Source organism: Pelodiscus sinensis, chromosome 6, assembly GCF_049634645.1.
Source record: "Pelodiscus sinensis isolate JC-2024 chromosome 6, ASM4963464v1, whole genome shotgun sequence".
In the NCBI taxonomy this organism is placed as follows: domain Eukaryota; kingdom Metazoa; phylum Chordata; order Testudines; family Trionychidae; genus Pelodiscus; species Pelodiscus sinensis.
Genome location: NC_134716.1, coordinates 105,480,323 through 105,503,386, shown reverse-complemented (window position 1 = coordinate 105,503,386; position 23,064 = coordinate 105,480,323). Strand labels below are relative to the sequence as shown.

Genomic DNA, 23,064 nt, shown 5'->3' with positions numbered 1-23,064 from the left:
TTACTGGCATTTTTGTTCCATTGGGAACCCCAAAATCTATGATTGCAACACTCAGATTTAGGAAAAAACTTTGTAATATTTAATTAATATGTTTAGAAAAAAAATCAAACACTCAAACTGGGCAAGGTAGACAGAGATAATACAAAATCTGCATCTGTAGGCTTCCGTACCTACTGACTGGACAATAGCTAACGTGACACCAATATTTAAAAAGGGCTCTAGAGGTGATCCTGGCAATTACAGACCGGTAAGTCTAACGTCGGTACTGGGCAAATTAGTGGAAACAATAGTTAGGAATAAAATTGTTAGGCACGTAGAAGAACATAATTTGTTGGACAAAAGTCAGCATGGTTTCTGTAAAGGGAATTCATGTCTTACTAATCTATTAGAGTTCTTTGAAGGGGTTAATAAACATGCGGACAAGGGGGATCCAATAGATATAGCATACTTAGATTTTCAGAAAGCCTTTGACAAAGTCCCTCACCAAAGGCTCTTGTGTAAATTACATTGTCATGGGATAAGAGGGAAGGTCCTTTTATGGATTGAGAACTGGTTAAAAGCCCGGAAACAAAAGAGTAGGAATAAATGGTAAATTTTCAGAATGGAGAGCTGTAACTACTGGTGTCCCCCCAAGGATCAGTTCTAGGACCAGTCCTATTCAACTTATTCATAAATGATCTAGAGAAAGGGGCAAGCAATGAGGTAGTAAAGTTTGTGGATGATAGTAAACTGTTCAAGATAGTCAAGACAGAAGCAGACTGTGAAGAACTTCAAAAAGATCTCACAAAACTAAGTGATTGGGCAACAAAATGGCAAATGAAGTTTAATGTGGATAAGTGTAAAGTAATGCACGTTGGGAAAATAACCCGCACTATACATATAGTATGATGGGGGCTAATTTGGCTATGACAATTCAGGAAAGAGATCTTGGAGTTATCGTGGATAGTTCTCTGAAAATGTCCACCCAATGTGCTGCGGCAGTCAAAAAGGCAAATAGAATGTTAGGAATTATTAAGAAAAGGATAGAAAATAAGACACCAAATATCTTACTGCCTCTGTATAAAACTATGGTACGCCCACATCTTGAGTGCTATGTACAGATGTGGTCTCCTCACCTCAAAAAAGATATTTTGGCCTTGGAAAGGATTCAGAAAAGGGCAACTAAAATGATTAGGGGTTTGGAACAGGTCCCATATGGAGAGAGGCTAAAGAGACTGGGACTTTTCAGTTTGGAAAAGAGGAGACTGAGGGGGGATATGATAGAGGTATATAAAATCATGAGTGGTGTGGAGAGGGTGAATAAAGAAAAGTTATTCATTAGTTCCCATAATATAAGGACTAGAAGACACCGAGGGTGTGTCTAGACTACAAGACTCCGTTGATGGAGCCATGTAGATGAGGCAGGGCAACAAAGGGAAATGAAGCGGCAATTTAAATAATTGCCGCTTCTTTTAAATCAAAATGGCTGCCGCACTGTGCCGATCAGCTGTTTGTCGGCACAGCGCGGCAGTCTAGATGGGGATCTGCCGACCCCAGAACCCTTTGTTGTCAGATCCTGTAAGCCTTGTCGACGGAGCCATGTTGTCTAGACACACCCTGAAATTAATGAGTAGCAGGTTTTAAACTAATAATCATAGAATCATACAATACTAGGACAGGAAGGGACCTCAAGAGGTCATTGAGTCTAGTCCCCTGCCCTCATGACAGGACCAAATACTGTCTAGACCATCTCTGATAGACATTTATCTAACCTATTCTTAAATATCTCCAGAGATGGGGATTCCACAACCTCCCCGGGCAATTTATTCCAGTGTCTGACTACCCTGACAGTAATCAACTTTTTCCCAATGTCCAACCTAAACCTCTCTTGCTGCAGTTTAAGCCCATTGCTTCTTGTTCTATCTTCAGAGGCCAAGATGAACAAGTTTTCTCCCTCCTCCTTATGATACCCTTTTAGGCACCTGAAAACTGTTATCATGTCCCCCCTCAATCTTCTCTTTTCTAAACTAAACAAACTCCATTCTTTCAGCCTTCCTTCGTAGGTTATGTTCTCTAGCCCTTTAATCCATCTTGTTGCTCTTCTCTGGACCCTCTCCAATTTCTCCACATCTTTCCTGAAATGCGGTGCCCAGAACTGGACACAATACTCCAACTGAGGCCTAACCAGCGCAGAGAAGAGCAGAAGAATGACTTCGCATGTCTTGCTCACAACACCCCTGTTAATGCATCCCAGAATCATGTTTGCTTTCTTTGCAACAGCATCACACTGCTGACTCATATTCAACTTGTGGTCCACTATAATTCCTAGATCCCTTTCTGCCATACTCCTTTCCCACACAGTCGCTTCTCATTCTGTATGTATAAAACTGATTGTTCCTTCCTAAGTGGAGCACTTTGCATTTCTTTTTATTAAACTTCATCCTATTTACCTCAGACCATTTCTCCAATTTGTCCAGGTTATTTTGAATTATGATCGTATCCTCCAGATTAGTCGCAACACCTCCCAGCTTGGTATCATCTGCAAACTTAATAAGCGTACTTTCTATACCAATATCTAAATCGTTTATGAAGATATTGAATAGAGCCAGCCCCAAAACAGACTCCTGCAGAACCCCACAGCAGGATTGTGAACCAGTAATAACTACTCTCTGAGTACGGTTATCCAGCCAGTCAGTTATGCACCCACCTTATTGTAGCCCCATCTAAGTTGTATTCACCTAGTTTATTGATAAGAATATCATGCGAGACCGTATCAAACACCTTACTAAAGTCTAGGTATACCACATCCACCGCTTCTCTCTTATCCACAAGACTCATTATCCTATTAAAGAAAGCTATCAGATTGGTTTGACATGATTTGTTCTTTACAAATCTATGCTGGCTGTTCCCTATCACTTTGCCACGTTCCAAGTGTTTACAGATGATTTCTTTAATCAAAATCATCATAAGCGAAAGTTCTTCAGGTAGTATCCCCGTAGGTGCTCCACTTCAGGTGTTGGGCCCCATCTGTTTGCGCTACTGTTCACACTGCTTCTGAGTGTGCGTGGGATCCAGCTTCCGCCAGTTCCTCCTAACCGTCCACAGGTGGCAGATAGAGCAAACGGTCTCTCCTTCTGTCAGAGAAAGAAAACTTGTTAATACCTTATAGTTAGCCATAATTCGTTAGTTAGTTAGAGTTAACGTTCGTTGTTCCAGTTTAAAAAAAAAATTTCTGTCAGAGATGCCAGGGTCCCCCAGTTTTAAGAAATGCACTCAGTCCCGTGACACAATGCCGGCGTCCGATGGACACTCTATGTGCATCAAATATCTGGGCGAGGGGCATATTCCCCCAAAATGCCCACACTGCTCATAATTAACGGCCCGTGCCAGGAGCGACCACGAAATGCGCTTGAAACTACTCCTGTTCATCAAGGATCTCCAGCCCCCTCAGCAGGCTGACGCGCCGCCGCTGGCAGTTCCACTGCGCGGTACAAAATCGCCCTCTCGCTCCTTTACTTTGTGTTGGAGCATTGGCAACAGACAAAGAACTTTTGGTATGAGGGGATCCAGGCACGCAGAGCGGCAGAAGACAAGTCAGTGCACTTCAGAGCCTGGTCCTTCCCAACACAGGGAACCAGTTTCCGCGGCCGCATTCCTGAGAGCTGAGTCCGCCCTTGCTCCAGTTGAACACAAACCATAGATACCAGTTTCTGGACCTGTTCCAAAAGCACCGATATCGGTGCCTATATCAGCACGGACAACCACGGCACCGCCATTGCCAATGAGTGCCTCGGCACCATCAACATAGATGCCGGCAGCGATGGCACCATCTGCGCCACAACCGCCGGCACCAACTCTCCTGCCCGCGTCAGCGCCGATGGCACCGCCTGGTCTTACTGCACTGCCTTCTACTTCCATGACACCAGCGGCGCTGCCCTCTTCTACATCGGCGGCACTGTCAGCGAACGGACTCAGGGAGTGCCCCTCACATTGGGCAACTCCATCACCATCAGTACAGACTTGCAGCGATCCTCCACTCCATCCGCGCAGAGCATGTTGGTGCTGAGTATCTCTTGCCAAAGCGTAAGTCCGTCCCTGGTGCGTAGAAAGGCAACAGGAAAATCAAGGAGCATAAGAACGCCATCTCCTAGCCTGGGGCCACCGGACGTACTTACCCAACCACAGTCTCCAGCTTTGGTCTTCTCCATGCCATTACATCAAGAACCCCACATCACTACTGTCTCCCATCGGAGTTGTTTGCCATGGTATTCCAGATCACTTCATAGATACTCACGGTCACTGTCTCATGCTTCTCACTGATCTCGTTCTCCCAGATTGCTCACAAGATCATCTTACTCATACTTATTCACCACGATACTCTTCCAGGCATCAATTCCATGAGAGCTACCACTAGTGCCACTATCATCGCTTCTCATCGAGCCATTCCTCCTTCAGGTCCCAACGACATTATTACTCCCAATCTCACAGCGGATCCCGACTGCCAACACTGCCACCTGATCTGGCACGTCCATCTACACCATTGGGAGATGTCCCTATCCCTCTGGCTCAACCAGAACCACCACAAGGGCCAGTTACGGGGCACTCCCAACCTCAAGCTGGTTCCCCAACAGATTTTTCTTCATCATCACCCAACGATGCCGTCTTCCCAGATGATTCCTCCCCTACTGATGACATCCGTCAGTTTCACGACCTTTTCAAGAGGGTGACAGATTCACAGGATTTACACCTTGCTAAAGTCCAGCAAAAACAGCATCACCTTCTCAAGAATTTGCACCCAGAACGCCAAAATGGCCTTACTCTTTGATGAGGCAATTTTAGAGATCACAGATGACATCTGGCAGACGGCCGCATCTGCACAGCCTACCCATAAGAAATCTGACAAAAAGTATTTCATCCCCCCCCCCCAAAGGGTCGGAATTCTTATTCACGCATCCTCAACCAAACTCACTAGTTGTCGATGCAGCCCAACAAAAAGCCAAAACACCCCAGCATAGGAATGTGGCCTCGGACAAAGACTTGACTTCTTCAGGAGAAAAGTTTTTTCTTCCGCTACCCTTCTCCTCAGGATGGCGAATTATGCGGCGCACCTATCGAACCACAGTTTCAATAACTATGCTCTAAAACACCTACCAGATGACGCGCGCCAGATAATCAAATCAGTGATACAGGAGGGCTACATAGCCTCAACAACAGCCCTGCAAATTGTGCTGGATATTGCCAACGCAGCTGTACGCAGCACAGCGACATCAATCATTAAGAGGAGATCATTGTGGCTACAATTAGCCTCAGTCCCCAAGGACAACGTTAAAGACCCTAGGAACATATATGCCTCCGTATCGCTGCAGGCGTTACACGCCCTACTTTAAACAAAAACCTTTCTCCTACTCTGGTCCCAGGTACAGACAACAGGACCAACAACAACAGCAAAGAGGCAGACCCCGCCCTCAAAAACGCAGAGCACAGTCTAACAGGGGTCCTAACCCCGAGAACAACTGATAGCAGGTTTGATGGTCCGATCGAGGGACTGTGCGACGTCCCCCTCACGTACCCCCTGGAAGCACACAAACTTTTTCACCATTGCCTCAGATCTTTCCAGCGCAGATGGTCATCCATTACCACAGACGAATGGATACTAGAAATAATAGCATTAGGATATTCCATACCCCTCTTCTCTCTCCCCACTACCATACCCCCAACCCCGTCCCTTTTCAGGGACCCATCTCACGAGCTTCTAATGCAAGAAGTCGTGAGACTCATGGACATAGGGGCAGTAGAGACGGTGCCCGTCCAGTTTCAAGGCAAGGGTTTTAACTCCAGGTACTTTCTCACCGAAAAGAAGTCAGGGGGGATGGAGATACATTCTCGATTTCTTTCCTTAGATATCTGCGAGGTTGTGCAAAAGTTCAGAATGGAGACCCTTGTTTCCGTGCTCCCAGCGTTAACCACAGGGGATTGGTTCACTTCGCTCAATTTGCAGGACGCCTATTTTCACGTCACAATCCATCCAGCCCACAGACGTTCTCTCAGATTTGTCATAGGCACACAACATTTCCAATACAAAGTTCTTCTGTTCGGACTGTCCTCAGCACTGAGGGTCTTCTCCAAGACTGTCAGTGGTGGCTACATATCTTCTTCACCACAATGTAACGATCTTCCTGTATTTGGACAATTGCCTCATCAAGGCACAATCCTATGACTTGGGCCTTGTCCTCAATCTGCCAAAGTCGTCGCTCACACTTCTAAAATCACTCGTGTTCATTGGGGCACGGTTAGACTCTATAATGGCCAAGGCCTATCTGCTTATAGAGCGATTCCATAGGATACAGAGCCTTACTCAAACTCTTACTATCAGGCTGAAGATCCCGATAATTGCCTGGCTTCAATTGTTGGGACACATGGCCTCCACGACTTACGTGGTACGACATGCAAGGCTACGTCTCGGGCCCTTGTAGCACTGGCTGGCCTCGGTATACCGTCCAGGCAACCAGGACACCCGCAGACTTGTCCAGGTTCCCCTGGCAGTCAAGCAATCACTTGCATGGTAGATGTTACCCGACAATTTACTCTCCGGAGTCCCTTTCTACCATCCTCAGCCAACCATTCAGGTCACATTGGATGTGTCTCTCATAGGCTGGGGAGCTCATTGCAAGGGCGAATTTGCTCAAGGCCAATGGAGCACACAGGAATCCTTCCAGCACATCAACCTACTGGAGCTCCAGACAGTATTCAATGCCTGCAAAGCCTTCCTCCCATGAATTTGAGGACAAACAACTCAAATACTTACCAACAATACTACCACAATGTACTATATCATCTTCCGGGGGGAACGTGCTCCAGATCTCTGTGTGGAGGCCACAAGCCTGTGGAACAGGTATATAATCCACAATATCACCATCATCAGCATATATCTTCCAGGCAAGCAGAATACACTTGCAGACGCACTGAGCAGACATGTCTTTCCCCAACACAAGTGGGAAATTGACCAGAAACTATTCCAACATATGTTCCGAAGGTGGGGACACCCAACCATAGACCTCTTTGCAACACATCGGAACAAGAAATGTCCACAATATTTTTCCAGAGAGGGCCTGGGACCAGGATCACTAAGGGACGCATACCTTTGGAACTGGAGTCATCACCTTCTCTTTGTTTTTCCTCCAATTCCGCTTATATCAAGAGTGATCAAGAAGATTACCCTCGATCAAGCTACAGTGATACTTATAGCACTGTTTTGGTCCAGACAAATGTGGCTTCCTATGCTGCTACAAATGTCAACACAAGCCCCATATCAGCTACCAAAACAACCCAACCTACTCACACAGCCAGGTTTCTCGATACCACAGGCACAGATTGACAGGTGGCACCTCCCAGCATGGTTCCTAGATGGTTCCATGGCACAGAAGTCCTCTGCTCTCAAGAGGTCAAGCACATCCTGCTGTATAGCAGGCGGGAATCCACCCACAGACTTACCTTTACAAATGGTGTCGATTCCACGCCTGGTGTGTAGACAACCATTGTGACGCAGAGTCCATCCCGATCCACCGCATCTTGGACTACGCACTGCACTTACATCACACGGGACTGGCAATCTCCTCGATTAAAGTCCATCTCTCAGCAATCTCTGCGCTTAGACAACCAACAGATGCATTGTCAATAATGTCTCACCCACTCGTGAAACGTTTTCTTAAAGGACTGGAAAATTTACACCCCCCACGCAGGACACTTCCTGCATTTTGGGACTTGGAACTCGTTCTCGATACCCTTAGTTATCCACCCTTCGTACTTTCTGATTCCTGTGACATAAAGTTGCTTACCGCGAAACTGGCCTTTCTCTTGGCCATAAGTTTGGCCCGAAGGGTAGGAGAACTAGCGGCACTTTCTGCCAACCCCCCATACACACTATTTACTAACACGGGAGTAATCCTTCAGCCTCGCCTGTCATTTTTACCTAAAGTGAACTCAGAGTTCCATATTAATGAGCCAATCTCACTCCCCACATTCTGCCTCAAGCCACACCCCTCGCCTCGTGAGGCCCGCTTGCACACACTTGATGTCTACAGAGTGTTGGCTTTTTACTTAGAAAGGACTCATCCATTCCAACAGTTGTCACGTCCTGAAGAGCATCACGATGCAGGACATTCGTCGTACAGCCACGTGGTCATCAGATATGACATTTGCTAAGCATTACACTATCGATGCAATCGCTCGAGATTCAGCGTTAGCCTCCGTTGTACTATCCATAGCAAAGAAACAGTAACTCCAATCCCACCTCCATACGCACAGCTGCTGCTCTGTATTCACCTGAAGTGGAGCACCCACAGGGACACTACCCGAAGAAGAAGAGGAAGTTACTCACCCTGTGCAGTAATGACATTTCTTCGAGGTGTGTGTCCCCGTAGGTGTTCTATGACCTGCCCTCCTCCCCTCTTTGGAGTTTCCTCTTGTGTTTTTAAGGAGTGATCCGATTAGGAGGAACTGGATCCCATGCACACTCAGAAGCAGCGCGAACCGCATGTGCCCCGTGTGTGTGTGGGCCAGCCGAACCACGGCTAACAGCTCTCAGACCTGCGGTGCCGGGACAGAGCCCGACATCTGAAGTGGAGCGCCTATGGGGGGGACACACCTCGAAGAAACATCGTTACTGCACAGAGTGAGTAACCTCTTCCTCTTCTTCACACAGTGCATAGTCAACCTGTGGAACTCCTTGCCAGAGGAGGCTGTGAAGGCTAGAACTATAACAGAATTTAAAGAGAAGCTAGGTAAATTCGTGGAGGTTAGGTCCATAAAAGGCTATTAGCTGGGGGTAGGAATGGTGTCCCTGGCCTCTGTTTGTCAGAGGCTGGAGATGGATGGCAGGAGACAAATCGCTTGATCAGTGTCTTCAGTCCACCCCTTCCAAGGCACTTGGCACTGGTTACTGGGCTAGATGGACCTTTGGTCTGACCCAGTACGGCCATTCTTATGTTCTGATCATCAATATACTTATACCATTCCTTCTACACAAAAAATCAGCATTGTAGCCACCATCAGATGCACCATCATCACGAGTGGTCACCATCCTCGTATCTCCCAGGGCACTCAGGCAGGGACACAAGTTTTATAATACATTGTAATGATACAATAGTGCCTACTGCATATTCAATAGGGTTTTCATCCCCTTTTCTGTATTTTGTGACAGGATCAGAACAGAAGGCTATAAAAAAGTAGTGGAGGGGACTCATAAGCCTCAGACTGAGGGAGATCCCTGCTGTGATGGTGAGTTGGGGTTCCCCCATATCCTGCAGCCCCATAGCAGCAAGAACAGACTCCGCCAGCCAGTAGAATAGAGAGGGTTTATTGCTTTTCCAGGATACAGCACAGATGAGATGTGGTTACAGGAGTCAGGACCAGGATGCCTCAGACCCCTTGGTTAGGGGTCCATTGCCCCCCCAAGACCTTCACCCCTCAGCTTCGGCTGTTTCCTTCATGTTTCCCAGCCAGCAACTCCCTGGCTCCCAGACCCTGCCCCCAAACCAGGTGTTTGTCTCCTCCTCCCTCCCTTTGTCTCTCCCCTGGGGAAAGAGCCTTGTTATCTGGTCAGGCTGGACCTAAGTGTCTGGGCTAATACACATGTGGATGAGTCAGTAGGAATCACACATCACAATGCAGGGGGACACGGGGTTACAGACAGCACCCCCACTATGTCACACTGCTCCCAGAGTAACAGAGAGGGGCTGGTTTAGAACCAGCAGAGGCAATCATGGGTAATGGAACACCTGTGGCTAATTGGCTAGGCCTGAAGAGTCAGGCCAGCCTAGGCCAATTAGGACACCTGGGGGTAATTAAGAAAACCAGTTCAGACTGGCTAAAAAAGTAGCAGCCCTGCAGTGGGAGGGTGAGTGCAGCTAGGGTGAAGGAGGAGAGTACCACAGGGAGTAGGAGGAAAGGAGGTCATAACTGGGAGGATGAACTGGATAGAAAGAAGGTGTAGCCCAGTGGTCTTGGAGCTGTATTCTAGTAGGTGCCAGGGGTTCACACAAGCAGCTACTATCACAGGGCTCTGGGCTGGAACCCAGAGTAGACCATGGGCCTGGTTTACTCCCAACACCCACTTCTCCATTTCCACTCAGGGAAAAGGACTGTGGAGTTTATTCTCCATTTTACCATACACTGGCCAATGATGAAAAGAGCTCAACAAACAGCAAATTAAAGCCCTAGGCATGGTGCCTAAGATTGTGGGCTGCTGTGAGCCTCTGAGGCAAGCAAATCCACCAGGAAGCACAGGACCCATTGAGTTTTTGTAGGAGCTTTGTCACAATTTCTATTTTCTTGTCCTCCGAATCTTGGATTTCCTTTCTCCCCTCAAGCTTAGTAGCATGCACATCTATTAGTTACAGTGATATTCTTGTAGTCCAATATCTACTGATGTCCCTAACTTTAAAATGTCGTAACACATTGGCAATTTAGTCATTACGATATTCTATCTTGTGATATCTTATGATTTAAAGTATGCTAAAGCTTTTGGAGCTCAGGCCTTGTTTAGTTAAACTTGTCTTTCTGACCATATAGGCGCAAGCATCTGGCGAAGTGGGTTGTTGCCCATGAAAGTTTATGCCCAAATAAATCTGTTAGTCTTCAAGGTGCTACAGGGCTCTTCATTGTTTCTGTGGATACAGACTAACACATCTACACCCTCTGGTACAGTACTGCATTAACTTATACCTATGCTTTAACATAAAAAATACTTGTAGGCTACATATGGTTTCTGGAAAAATTTTCACAGTAATCCATTGTGAAATTACCAATAGTCCATGTCCAAGGAACTCTAAATGGAAACAGTGATTAGTCCAGTAATTGAAATGAATAACAAGCCTCGCAACAACATACATGAACAACTAACTTACCCATTTTTATCAGAGAAATGAATAGTCTTCTAGGTGATGGTACAAATCTCTTCTTAAAAGCCACCTCCTTTCCTTCCAGAAGGCAGAAGACTCTTCCTCAGACACGTGCTTCAAGACTAGCCAAACAAATTCACCAGGAAATCAGTGCTTTAGGAGCTTCTTTGCCATTTCATGCTATTTTTAACAAAGTACTCCAGTCGTGCTAAGGGAGTGCAGGATCCTTCCCTTCTCATTCTCCAGGTTGGAGCTGATAGAGAGACCTCATGACTGATGTACAGTTGGAATGCAGATTGAGTCCCACATTTAGGAGTTCCTGCCACATCGCCCTTCCTCAGTGATACAGACTCCTTATGGACTGCTGTGCTGTCAGGGAGGGAAATTGGTCTCTTGTTTATCTAGCTGAAGAAGACAAGCTGAGGTCTTCTACATTCTTTCTTTAGTTCCTAGAGACACTTGAATCAAGGACAGTGGAGTGAATAGCCCATTTAACTCCATAGAATGATAGAACCATAGAGCTGGAAGAGACCTCAGAAGGGCATCAAGTCCAGCCCCCTGCTCTAGGCAGGACCAATCCCAACTAAATCAACTCAGTCAGGGCTTTGTGAAGCCAAGACTTAAACACCTCTAGGGATGGAGACTTCCCTAGGTAACCCATTCCAGTGCTTCACCACTCTCCTAGTGAAATAGTTTTTCCTAATATCCAGCCTGGACCTCTCCCACCACAACTTGAGACCATTGCTCCTTGTTCTGCCATCTGTCACTACTATGAACAGCCTTTCTCCATCCTCTTTGGAACCTCCCTTCAGGAAGTTGAAGGCTGCTATCAAATCCCCCCTCACTCCTCGCTTCTGCAGACTAAACAAACCCAACTCCCTCAGCCTCTCCTCATAGGTCATATGCTCCAGCCCCCTAATCATTTTGGTTGCCCTTCGCTGGACCCTCTCCAATGCGTCCACATCCTTTTTGTAGTGGGGGGGCAGAGAACTGGACACAATACTCCAGATGTGGCCTCACCAGAGCCGAATAAAGGGCAATATCTGAATCTGCTGGCAATGCTCCTCCTAATGCAACCTAATATGCCATTAGCCTTCTTGGCTACAAGGGCACACTGTTGACTCATATCCAGCTTCTCATCCCCTGTAACCCCCAGGTCCTTTTCTGCAGAACTACTACTTAGCTGGTTGGTCACCAGCCTGTAACAATGCTTGGGATTCTTCCGTCCCGGTGCAGGACTCTGCACTTGTCCTTGTTGAACCTCATCAGATTTCTTGTGGCCCAATCCTCCAATTTGTCTGTGTCACTCTGGACCCTATCTCTGCCCTCCAGTGTGTCTACCTCTCCCCCTAGCTTAGTGGGATTGGAGATTCCCATCTCAATCCAATGTTTAGGTAAGAAATGCAATTTTCTTTGGAACATATGTTGTGCTGTACTGCTAGGAACTTTACAAGTACAATAAACGATTAAGATAGGAATTAGAATTGAATAGAAAGATGCTTCAAATACCTTTTTTCACATGCCTCTTTTCACATAATGCTTCCAAACCAGAGCACATGGATTCAAGATTCATCACTAACTGCTGGATACTTTCTCATTTAAGGCACACTAACCACTCCCAGAATTGTAGTTAAGCTAAAGCCTCAACTTTTTAAAAACTTTGGAAGAAGAATGGATTTGGAAATTCCAAAATGTTTAGCAAAAAGAGAACGGGGAGGTTGAGAGTGGTGGGCAAGAGTGTGACTGGGAATAAGGTCGCTTTTTCTACATTGTTTTCAGGTTCTAATATTATAAGCTATAGACTGACATAGAGCTCACCTTGACAGTTCTGCAAGACCACATGCCTCCCCTAATCTGTGGGACCTTCATTTAAAGAAATTCTATTCCTTGCCTTTTTGCTTTCAAGAAAGCTTTGACAATATTAACTGATATGAACCAGCCACTAGTGTTCAAAGCCTACCACTTCTAAGGAAAATATCAGATATTCCAAAATCAACCAGCACTAGCCTTTTGGTCCTGTGTATAAACATGCAATAGCCATAGGTGGTCTGAGTTTTTGCAAATTTGCAGATTAGATCAGTAAGGTACAATTTTGATCAAACTACTTTAATGATAAGTCACAAGTTCTCTACCAGCTGCTGTCCCAGGCTGAGCCATTTCCTTTGCGGCATGCTGTAGGTGAAATCGAGTAATCCCTACTCTGTGTTTCCCTCAAAGCACAGACCAACATTTTCAAACCTGCATGCCATTGAATTCAGTGGTAGCTGTGAATGCTTAATACCTCTGAAATCATGGCATGTACTTAGGGGTTTGATTATACATTGGGTGACTAAACATACTTGAGTTTGAAAATGTTGGCCTTAGCCTCTCTGTCCTCACTTAGTTCCCACATCAGTGAATTGGAAATCATAGCTGTGTCACTGAAGAGGTGGGGTCTGTGATAATTTAGTAATTGTTTGTTTGTGCTATCCAAGTCCTAAAACTCTTAGAATGCACACACCTATTGCATTATATGTAAATTCTATAATAATACTTCCACTTTAGATATATATTTAAGCCAGGATTTTCAAAACTGTGAGCCTAAAATTAGGCTCCTAAGTCTATATATAGGTACCAAAGTAAGTGATCTAATAGGACTTCCTATGTCTTCAGCACTTTTGATTTTTCACTTATGTAGGTACGTACAAAAATCAGAGGCTAATTTTAGGGGATCTATTTTTTTTAAAAAAATCTTGGTTTTTATGATTTTCATCTTATAGTTGTTTCTGCTCCCTTCCCCCATTCTAATGATTCTATATTTTTTCCAGTTTTCATAGGTCTACAACTTAATTTTGTGTATGTGTGTGGTCTCTTTAGCACTGTACCAATTGCTTCCCTTCTTTGTGCTTTTGTTTAGGTACTTTGAGAGGGTGTGTGTGTGTTAAACAGCTCATGCAACTTGTTCATGATCATGAAATAATTCAACAAACTATTTCCAACTGACCAACCTAGAGAGAGGTCTGAACAAGGCTTCTGAATGTTGCTGTCTGTTTTTGTGTTCTGTATAATAAATGCAGAATCAGGAGCTGCATAAATGTGTCTCAGGTTATTCTAAGCTGATATACCAGATTCTTACAGGCATGGCCACTGCTGTAATTGGAGAAGCAAACAAAGTTTTTGAAGCACTTTCTGTGATATGCACATCATGTTGCTGTGCTTCAGAAACCGTCTATGAATGCAGTATCAAATATTGAGAGTCAGGGCTATATGAGACTGTTATCCCCAGTTTCTCCATTTCTTCAATGGTGCAGGGAGCTGTGCTTCATGTTGGGAGAGCATTTTCTTGTTTGCTTTTTCCACCAAGAGATTACTTACTAGTAGTATTTTGAGAGTGTTACTTCTCTTTTCCAGGAACCCTTTCTAAAGGGTTGTCATAAAATATTGTATATTTTCATGCCCTCAGCTCACCAACCTGATATTTTGGATTGGAAGCAATCACTACGAATCCCATGTCACCCTTTGCATCTCCACCGTCCCTGTATGCTGCTAAGGATACTTGTAATCAGAAAGCTAGAAGGCTACCTCATGTGTCAAGGAATGTATGTGTGTCAATACACGAGTTCAGGCTAGCAGATTTTGTGTGATCCAGTCCTGCAGTAGCTATGAGCTCCCCCATGTTGTCTTGATGAGGCTTGGGTAGAAGATTGGAAGGTGAATCAATTGATTAATTTGAAATGGGGAGGTTACCTTAGGGATGAATTTTAGATGGGGCCAGAAAAAATAGCGTGTGTGGGGTGTGTGTCATCAGACCATCTATCTTATTCTCCAGGCCAAGGTAATTGCTATCAGGAAGGCTGTTTTCACTGATAGATACAACAGCAAACAAGTGACCATGGCTTAGGAGGCAGGATTAGGTCTCATGTAGGAATAGACAGTCAAAGTTGAGAGAAGAGGTTAACTATATCCTTGAGGAATCTCATAGTGGTTGAGTGTGACAGCACAGAATAGCCTTCTACAGGTTGATATAAAGCTGTTACTGCTGCTTTCTGGACCTGGAGAGATTAGGGTCAATACATAGTCCATGACATGCAGAAAAGTCACAGATATTGCAGAGATTTATTGGGGTATACATCAGATCTGAAACCTGGACTGTTTCTGTTTTAAGTATGTCCTGTCAAGGACTTTCTACCATGTAATAGAACCTCTTCTATCTCTCTTGAGCAGAGGTTTTCTAAAGAAAACCAGGAATTATAACTTGAGGCAGAGAATCAAGCTGGGATGTAGGAGACGATATCTGTTCCTTGAGAGGTGTGGAATGGTTGGGTGAAGGATTAAGGGGTATGTTGCAAGCCGTAGCAGGTAAGGGTATTAAGTTTGTCTTGGCCAAGTAAGAGTAATCAGAATGATGTGAGCTCTGTTCCTTTTTACTTTCAGCAGGCCCTTCAGTAGTAAAGTAAATGAGGGAAAGGCCAAGAGAAGGATCTTGTCTCAGGAGAGGAGAAAACTTTACCCAGGGAGAGCTATCCCATCCCCACTCTGGTAGTGAGGACATTTCTTGTTCAGGTGAGTGGCAAGAATGATGGGGGGTGGGGGGGAGCATACTATCCACGGACCTGAACAGGTTGTGAAATACTCGTGATCTTGTGGGAATTTGTGACTGAAACTGTCTGCTATTGAGTTTTGTGCACAGGGAGGTAAGTCATAGACAATATAACATTGTGGGAGTTGAACCAATTAGCCTCATTGCTTTTGCACGTGGAGAAGGTGACCTGGCTTCTCCTTGCTGACTGATATAGTACATACAGGCTACATTGTCTGTTAGGGTCTGCGTGTGTGATCCTGTGCCCAGAGGGAGAAAATGGGTGCAGGTGTTCCTGCCTGCTCTGAGCTGGAGGAGATTAATGTGAAGTGGTATCTCCATGGGTGGTGATATGAGACCATTTAGATGCACACCCCACCCTTTGAGTGAAGTGTCAGTGGCGAGGAGCAACAACAGGACCGTTTGTGAAAAAGAGGTCCCCTTGCAAATGGTGCCTGTCTGGTGGATGGTGACAGGAATCTGTCCAGCCTGGCCTTGTTTGCTCTTTAAAGCCAGCTGACCCACATTTGGAGACATTGCATGTGAAGCCTGGCATGTGGTCTTCCACCATGCCTGCTCCCATATGCCCTGCAGATTGGAGGCAGAGCCTGGCTGATATCTGTGGGCTGCTTTGAAGAGTGCCTGTGTGTGCCTATGTACAGGAACCTGTGTTGAGGCAAGAGGACTTTGGCCTGTAACGAGTCAAAGTTGGCCCCTATGAATTCCAGAAATGGCACTGAATGTAGCTTGACTTTTGGGTATTGATCTCTAGGTCCAGATCTGTAAGCACGTGCATTGTCGCTTCAGTGACTTGGTGAGTCTTTTGAAGACATCTGGCTCTGAGGAGACTACCATGCGGGGAAGGGTAGATCATTATCCCTTGGGAACGCGAATGAGTGGCCAGCACTGAGAGAACTTTGTAAAATGCTCTCATGGATGGCGATAGCCTGAAGGGGAGCTCTCTGCAGTGGTAGTGGCTGTACCCTAGAATGAATCTGAGAAATCTGTTTGTGGTGGGGTTGAGATGAAAATAGGCATTCTGCAGGTCAAGGGCTACCAAACTGTCTGGTCCAAAGTGGAATGATAAGGTGACTGATTTGAATTTTTGAGTTTTGATAAACTTTTTGGGAGCTCTGAGTCCTAGTATGTCTCCAACCTCCTTTCCTTTTGTGCAGGGGTGGCAAATCTCAGGACCAGCAGCTGGGTGCAGCCCCCAGCTTGCCTGGATCCAGCCCTTGTGACTCAGGGAGCCGGTGCCTACTGCGGGACTGGAGCACACAGAACTGCTAGCCTGCAGGGTTCTCTCTAAACTGTGCACTTGCGCAGGTGTGCGGAAAAGATTTCCACCCTGACCACCTCCTATGCAGAGCCGTGGGCCAGGGCTGGAGGCTGGAGGAACTGTGAGGTGGGTAGCAGGAGGCTGCTTTGGTGGCTGGAGTCAGAAGAGCCATGAGCTGGGTGGCAGGAGGCTGCTGTGGCGGCCCGGTCCAGAGAAGCCACGTGGCGGGTGGCAGGATGCTGCTCTGGCAACTGGGGCTGGAGCTGCCACATGCCTCCCCTAATCTGTGGGACCTTCATTTAAGGGCAGGGACTGGGGTCAGTAGATTGCAAGGCTGGACACAACTATAGGGTGTGTGGGGGTGTAGCAGTTAGACAGTACCAGCTGTCTGTGTGTGGTCCTGACGGGAGCATAGGCATGGGGCATGCACAGAGTATGTTGGGACATGGGCCAGCAAGCTGGGTGATTTTTTCAGGTTGGGGATGGGCACTATGTTAATTATCCATTATTTAAAATTAAATGTATATATAATTTTGTTAGTGGTTACTGGTAACTAGTGGTTGCTTCTCACTCGTGTGCAGCCCCAGATAGATTTTTCTTTCAAAAAAGGTTTCCCACACCTGCTTTTGGGTATTACAAAATAACAAGAGTAGGATCCCTTCCTTCATAAATGCTAGTGTTGATTCTATGACTCCCTCACTGTAAGGGGCCATCCATCTGTTGTATCTCTTGTCATAGTAAACCCTTGTGCAAAAGGGCCCCCATCTGCAAAGTTCTCCTTAAGGCACAGCAATACAGAACTTCTCTGATCCTGGTGGAGCCAGTCTGGCCCTGCCAGTATTGGTTCACGAAGCTGCTGGATGTCTTAGTGGAGGAGCATACAACTCTTCACATGTTCCCAGACCTAATTACCCAGGACCATGAACAGTTATGTCACCCCAACCTGCAATCCTTCCACCTAATGGCCTTGGGGAAGCTCCATGGTTGACACGGGGGAAGCAACAAGATTTGGAATAAGTGCAGGTGGTGCTCTTGGATGGTAGGAAACCTTCCACTAGAGCCATTTACCTGGTTTAGTGTACACATTTTTCAGTTTGGTCCTTCTCTAAGGGCATAGCCATGCTGGAGGCCGTGGTCCCATTCATACTGGAGTACTTGTTAGATCTAAGAACACAGGGATTATCTGTATCCTCAGTCTGGATCCATCTAGCGGCTGTCTACTTTTCACCCTGGTATCCAAGGCAAGACAGTTTTTGCAAACCCGATGGTACATAGTTTCCTGAAGAGCCTAGATAGGTTTCACCCACAGGTGTGTCAGCCTCTTCCACCCTGAGACTCTAACCTGGTCCTCACAAGACTCATGGGGCCACCTTTTAAGCCTTTAATGACTTGCTCTTTGTTGCCGTTGTCACAGAAAATAACATTCTTGGTGGCTATTACGTTAGCTAGACGGGTGTCAGAAATCAATCTCAGAGCCCTCTTCCTCTTTAAAGAGAAGTTCAAACTATGCCTACATACAGCATTTTTTACCTAAGGTGGTGTCCCAATTTCATATAAATCAAGCTATCTTCCTCCCTGTTTTATTTCCTAAACCACATCCTAATAATAAAGAATGAGTGCTCCACACCCTGGATGCGTGACATGCTTTGGAGTTTCATTTAGAGAGAACACAATCATCTCCATAGCAGATAGGATTACGGGTCTGCCAATCTCCACCTGGCAGATATTTGTGGATCACAGCCTGCATCAGGACCTGTTATGACCTCACTAAAGTGCCAGTGCCAGCTATCATGGCCCACTCCAGTAGAGCCCAGGCCTCTTCGGCAGCCTTTGTGGCACAGGTACCCATCATGGATATATGCAGGACAGCAACTTGGTCTTTACCAACCACTCTCCCATCTCCCAGCATGCTAGGGATGATGCAGCATTCAGGAGACCTGAGTTGCAGTATATTTCCAATTAGTCTCTGATCCCATCTCTTTTAGTACAGCTTGGGATTCACCTAAATGGAATGGACATGAACAATCACTCAAAGAAGAAAAAATGGTTACCTGCCTTTCATAACTGTTCTCTGAGATGCGTTGACAGTGTGCTTTCCAAATCCTGCCCATTTCCCCTTCACTGTAGAGTTCTGGCAAGAAGGAACTGAGGGGATGGAGTGCAGCAAGGATATATATGCACCACCATGGAGGTGCTACTCTAGGGGACCCAGTAGGTGTTGCTGAGGGAAAAAAACTCCCAACAATCGTGCACTCAGTGCGATGGACATGAGCAACAATCTCAAAGAACAACAGTAATGAAAGTTAGGTAACTTTTCTGTTTCTCAGCAAACTAAAGTAACAAAAGAAGGACAAAGGCTGGATTGGAGTGAATTTGTTCTGAGTTTTTGTGGGTGGGGACCTGGCCCAAGCATGACATCTTAAAGACATAGAATATAGGAAAAGGCAGAGAAAGCATAGAAAAGAAGTGTGGAGTGGACTGGAAAGCAAAAGGGAAAATATTATTCAGCATGCACACAGTTTCGTACATAACTCCCTTGCTCTTGCCACAGAAAAACTGTCATGGCTTCTGGGCATAAGAGAGACCGTATCCAGGAATATTTTGAAGAAGGAAATTCATTTGCTGTGCAAAAAAGGAAAACCATGTCAAGTACAAGCAGTGCAAAAAGATGCAGTACTTACTTACAGGAATGGAACATTATGAGAACTAATTATAGAAGCTGTGGGACACTGGATATTTGGTATTCTGAGGATTTATCTGTTAGAGTTAATAAAATTTTGAAAATTAAAAAAGTGTAAGGACAGTGTAATGGATGGAAGTAGTGATGACCAGCACCCAGTGATGAAGCTCAGGTAGCTAGCAGAGTTGTTGGCTAGGGAGCCCGGAGAACCAAACAAGGTAAGAGTTGATTTAGATATAGGTTCTCTACCTGCTTTCTTTGTGTGGGAGAGAGAAACCAGGAGTTGAGAAAGAGAGGATGATTTATACCCTGGCAGGACTATTATGTCTCCAAGGAATTCATGGTCTGCGAGTGGACTCAACAAAGAGAGTATTGGAAGTAAGGAGAAGTGAATCTAGTCACGTTCAGGTAATTTTTCTTTATTTTGTGGTTTGGTTTGAACTGCTCTGTGTGATTCCACGCCTCCCCTCCCTATTTACTACTTTGCATTGTCCTCAGAGATTTTTCTGTTTAATTTGTTTTCCTTAATTGCTCTGTAACATCTAGCAATCAAGTAATGGTTTCTGATGTTGTGTGGTTTTTTTGTTTGTTTTTTTGGTAAGGTGATAATTTGATTTTTGTGTCCTGGAAAGTCTGTATTTGCATGTCTCTGATTGAGGGGGTCAGTTGCCAGAGACTGCAGCTTGTTTTTCTCTCTCCTTTTTTCGAGCTTTTTTTGGGCAAAAGAGCTTAGGGTACCCCTGGGGGTGATTTCAAGTGTTCATCCCTTGGTTTTCAGGGATCAAAAAGCACTTGATGGTGGCAGCGATTTCCCCCAAAATGTGTGATTATGATTCTGGGGAGAAGTTTTTTGTAACTAGTGCCTGTAGAGGCAAAGTTCTGAAGCTGTTTTGCAGGCCCTTACCTTCTGCACTCAAAGTACCAGAGTGGAGAACAGCCCTGACAGTCACCGGGTGGCCACTAAGGCGACAACTGGAATTGCAAATGTGAAACATTTTAATCTTAAATGTTACATAAATAAGTGCTATTTTGTGTGATTTAGTTCATACCATTTCTAATGTATTGCTGCTGCATTTGCGGCTTGATACAGGGAGTGAGTATTAGATCCTATTTCCTAAATTAATTAAATCGAGTTATGTAAAAAAAAATTACACGATGTATATCCTCTTAGATATTATAAAATGCTGCACTGAATTGTAAATTATCATGTTTTAGTAATCAAATTGGCACAATTTTTAAAGAAATCTATGTAGTATCTTGATTTAAATCAATTATTTTTTCTTGGTGATTTAGATCAATTCACCCTGGGAGCAGGTGGTTTGCATTAGGGATTTCCCCTTTATTTGTGGCTTCTGCTGGCATTGAGATTAGTACGAAGATGTCTGTGGTCTATGCTGGGATTGGGGACTAAATAGTCTCTTTTGTCCTAGTGTATACTTACCCAATGACCAGAGGATAGCTTGGAGTCCTTCACAGTGGAAGGGAGGCTTCAGGTCATCACAACAGAGAACTTTATGACCTTGAGAGAGAGTCCTCAACTGTGTGGTGAATTGTACCTTTCTGGAAACCTAACAAGTGGAGTCATGACACTTGTCACATCACCACAGCCATGGAGATGGACCTAGCTGCCATGTTGAGGTCAGATTACAATTATGTCTTTGCCACTAATTGACTCTCCTGTTTAATTATCTTACATTGGTCACATGCTTAAATGCTTCTTGCATCTTACCAATAGAGTAATTCATCTAATCATATGTTGCCACAAGGGTCTGGTATGTGGTGATACAAAATTGTAGATGGTTTAAGAAGTTCTACTGAAAATATCAAGACACCTCTCATCCCTAAGAGAATGGCTCTTGACTGAGGGAGTTAATAGCATCCACCATGATGGAGTTGGGTGGCACGTGGGAGAACAGAAATTCAGATTCCTTAGCAAGGACACAGAATTTTTGTCCATCCACTTGTAGTTTAGCACCAATTCTGGGGTTTGCCATGTGGTCTTACAGCTGGCTCTAAAATTGCCTCATTAATTGGGAGGGAAGACTAGAGAATGTCAGGGAGCCCATGGTAGGTGTCCTTGACTTCCTCCAATGTTAACTAGAGAACATCTGCTACTCTCTTCACCAGTTTGTGGAAAAGACTAAAGTCTGACAGAGATGGTGAAGGCATGATAGTTTCATCTGGAGACGAGGAGGATATGGTCCTCAGAGTCACTTCCTCCTTGGTACCTGCTTCCTGTTCCTCTGTCTTGAGGAGGTTCTTAAGCTCTGGCTGTTGCAGCTGAGGGGGAGGGGGATGTCCTGATGGCTCTTAGCTGTGGCTTGAAGATCAAGAGACATGCTACCCAAGGGTCCTAATATGACCATGACATTGCTAGTGGCATAAAGCCAGGTGGTGGCATCAGGGGTTCCCATACCAACATGGTGGTGGTGGAGTTATCTGCAGGTATATTCTTGGACTTTCTTGGTCATGAACACTACATGAGGAGGCCTGCAAACAGAACAGCCACCAAGTAAACCTCCCATTGATTCCTATTGGGTGACCTGGCCAAATGTGGAAAACATTTCTGCCCCATCCCCTGGGATTGACGTGGTGCTCTGACAGTCCCAGGGATTACCAGGTGCCCCAGTTGGACTGCAAAAAATTTTTGCCCAGAGGGGCATGGCCTGGCATCAGGGATACTTTCAATGCAGATTTCTCAGTATTGAAAGGTGACAAGTCCAGTGCTTCTGGCAGGTGGAGGTCTCTGGAATGCTGAGATTCCATTTGTCCCAGCATTGATAGTGGTTTTGGGAGGGGGTAGGGATCTTGGTTGCTCTTGTACTGAATGAGCTTTCACTGGTAGTACCAATAATGTGGAGTTGGGTAACAGGAGCATCTTCTCCTGGTCTTTGGACCTGAAGACTTAGTGCCTTTGTCTATGGGGCCTCTCTGCAGTACAAGTTGCTATCTAATCTAGTTCTGAGATCCAGGGATGCTGGATTGAGATGATTTTGGTGCTAGTGGTGCCAAAGATACTGAGTGAGACAGTGATTGCTTATGGCTGTCTCAGGGCTCACTCTGGGGCCTTCCCACTTTCCTCTTAGATGATTTATTAAAAGGATCTGCAGGGAAGACTTACCTCTGTGACGGGGATCAAGAGAGTTGCCTCCATGAAGATGATCTTTTGGTGAGTGTGATCAGAAGTCACCAAGGTGGCGTTTTGAAAGGTATCTTGCTATATACAATGATGATAACCATTCCACTACATGTGTGCAATGCTGGCTCTGTACAGATAGCACAGCAAACTCCAGAAGAACCACAACATCAGATAAGGGTGGTCTTCTGAAGACCACAACATCAGATAAGGGTCAAAGGCCAGGTTTACTATAAATGAAGCACAGTAATAGACCTGGTAGACTCTACGAGGATACTAAGTGAGTGAAACAATGGAAATAGCTCCTTCGGTGGTGGGACTTTACTCTGCCCCCTAAGCTGGATAAAGACAAGACAGCCCCCTTAAGATATATTGATGGTAAAGGAACAAACCATCCCAATGTGCAAAGAATAAAGAATAGCAAATTTTCTAGGCAACAACCTTGACTTAACAAAGAAAACTTCTGAGAGATTATACAAAAAGAAATCTTACAAGAAATGTTAAGTTGGACAGATGACTAGGAGGAATATAGAA

At 45.3% G+C, this 23,064-nt stretch overlaps 1 long non-coding RNA gene across 1 annotated transcript in view; it reads left to right on the top strand.

The window, feature by feature from the left end:
* Positions 1-5,110: 5,110 nt before the first annotated feature.
* The window catches only part of LOC102459771 (uncharacterized), a 28,326-nt gene continuing 10,372 nt past the window's right edge, over positions 5,111-23,064 (top strand). Inside the window, exons 1-2 of the long non-coding RNA XR_001369343.2 lie at positions 5,111-21,032; positions 22,481-22,563. This is a non-coding gene — a long non-coding RNA (uncharacterized LOC102459771). The remainder of the gene's footprint in view (positions 21,033-22,480; positions 22,564-23,064) is intronic.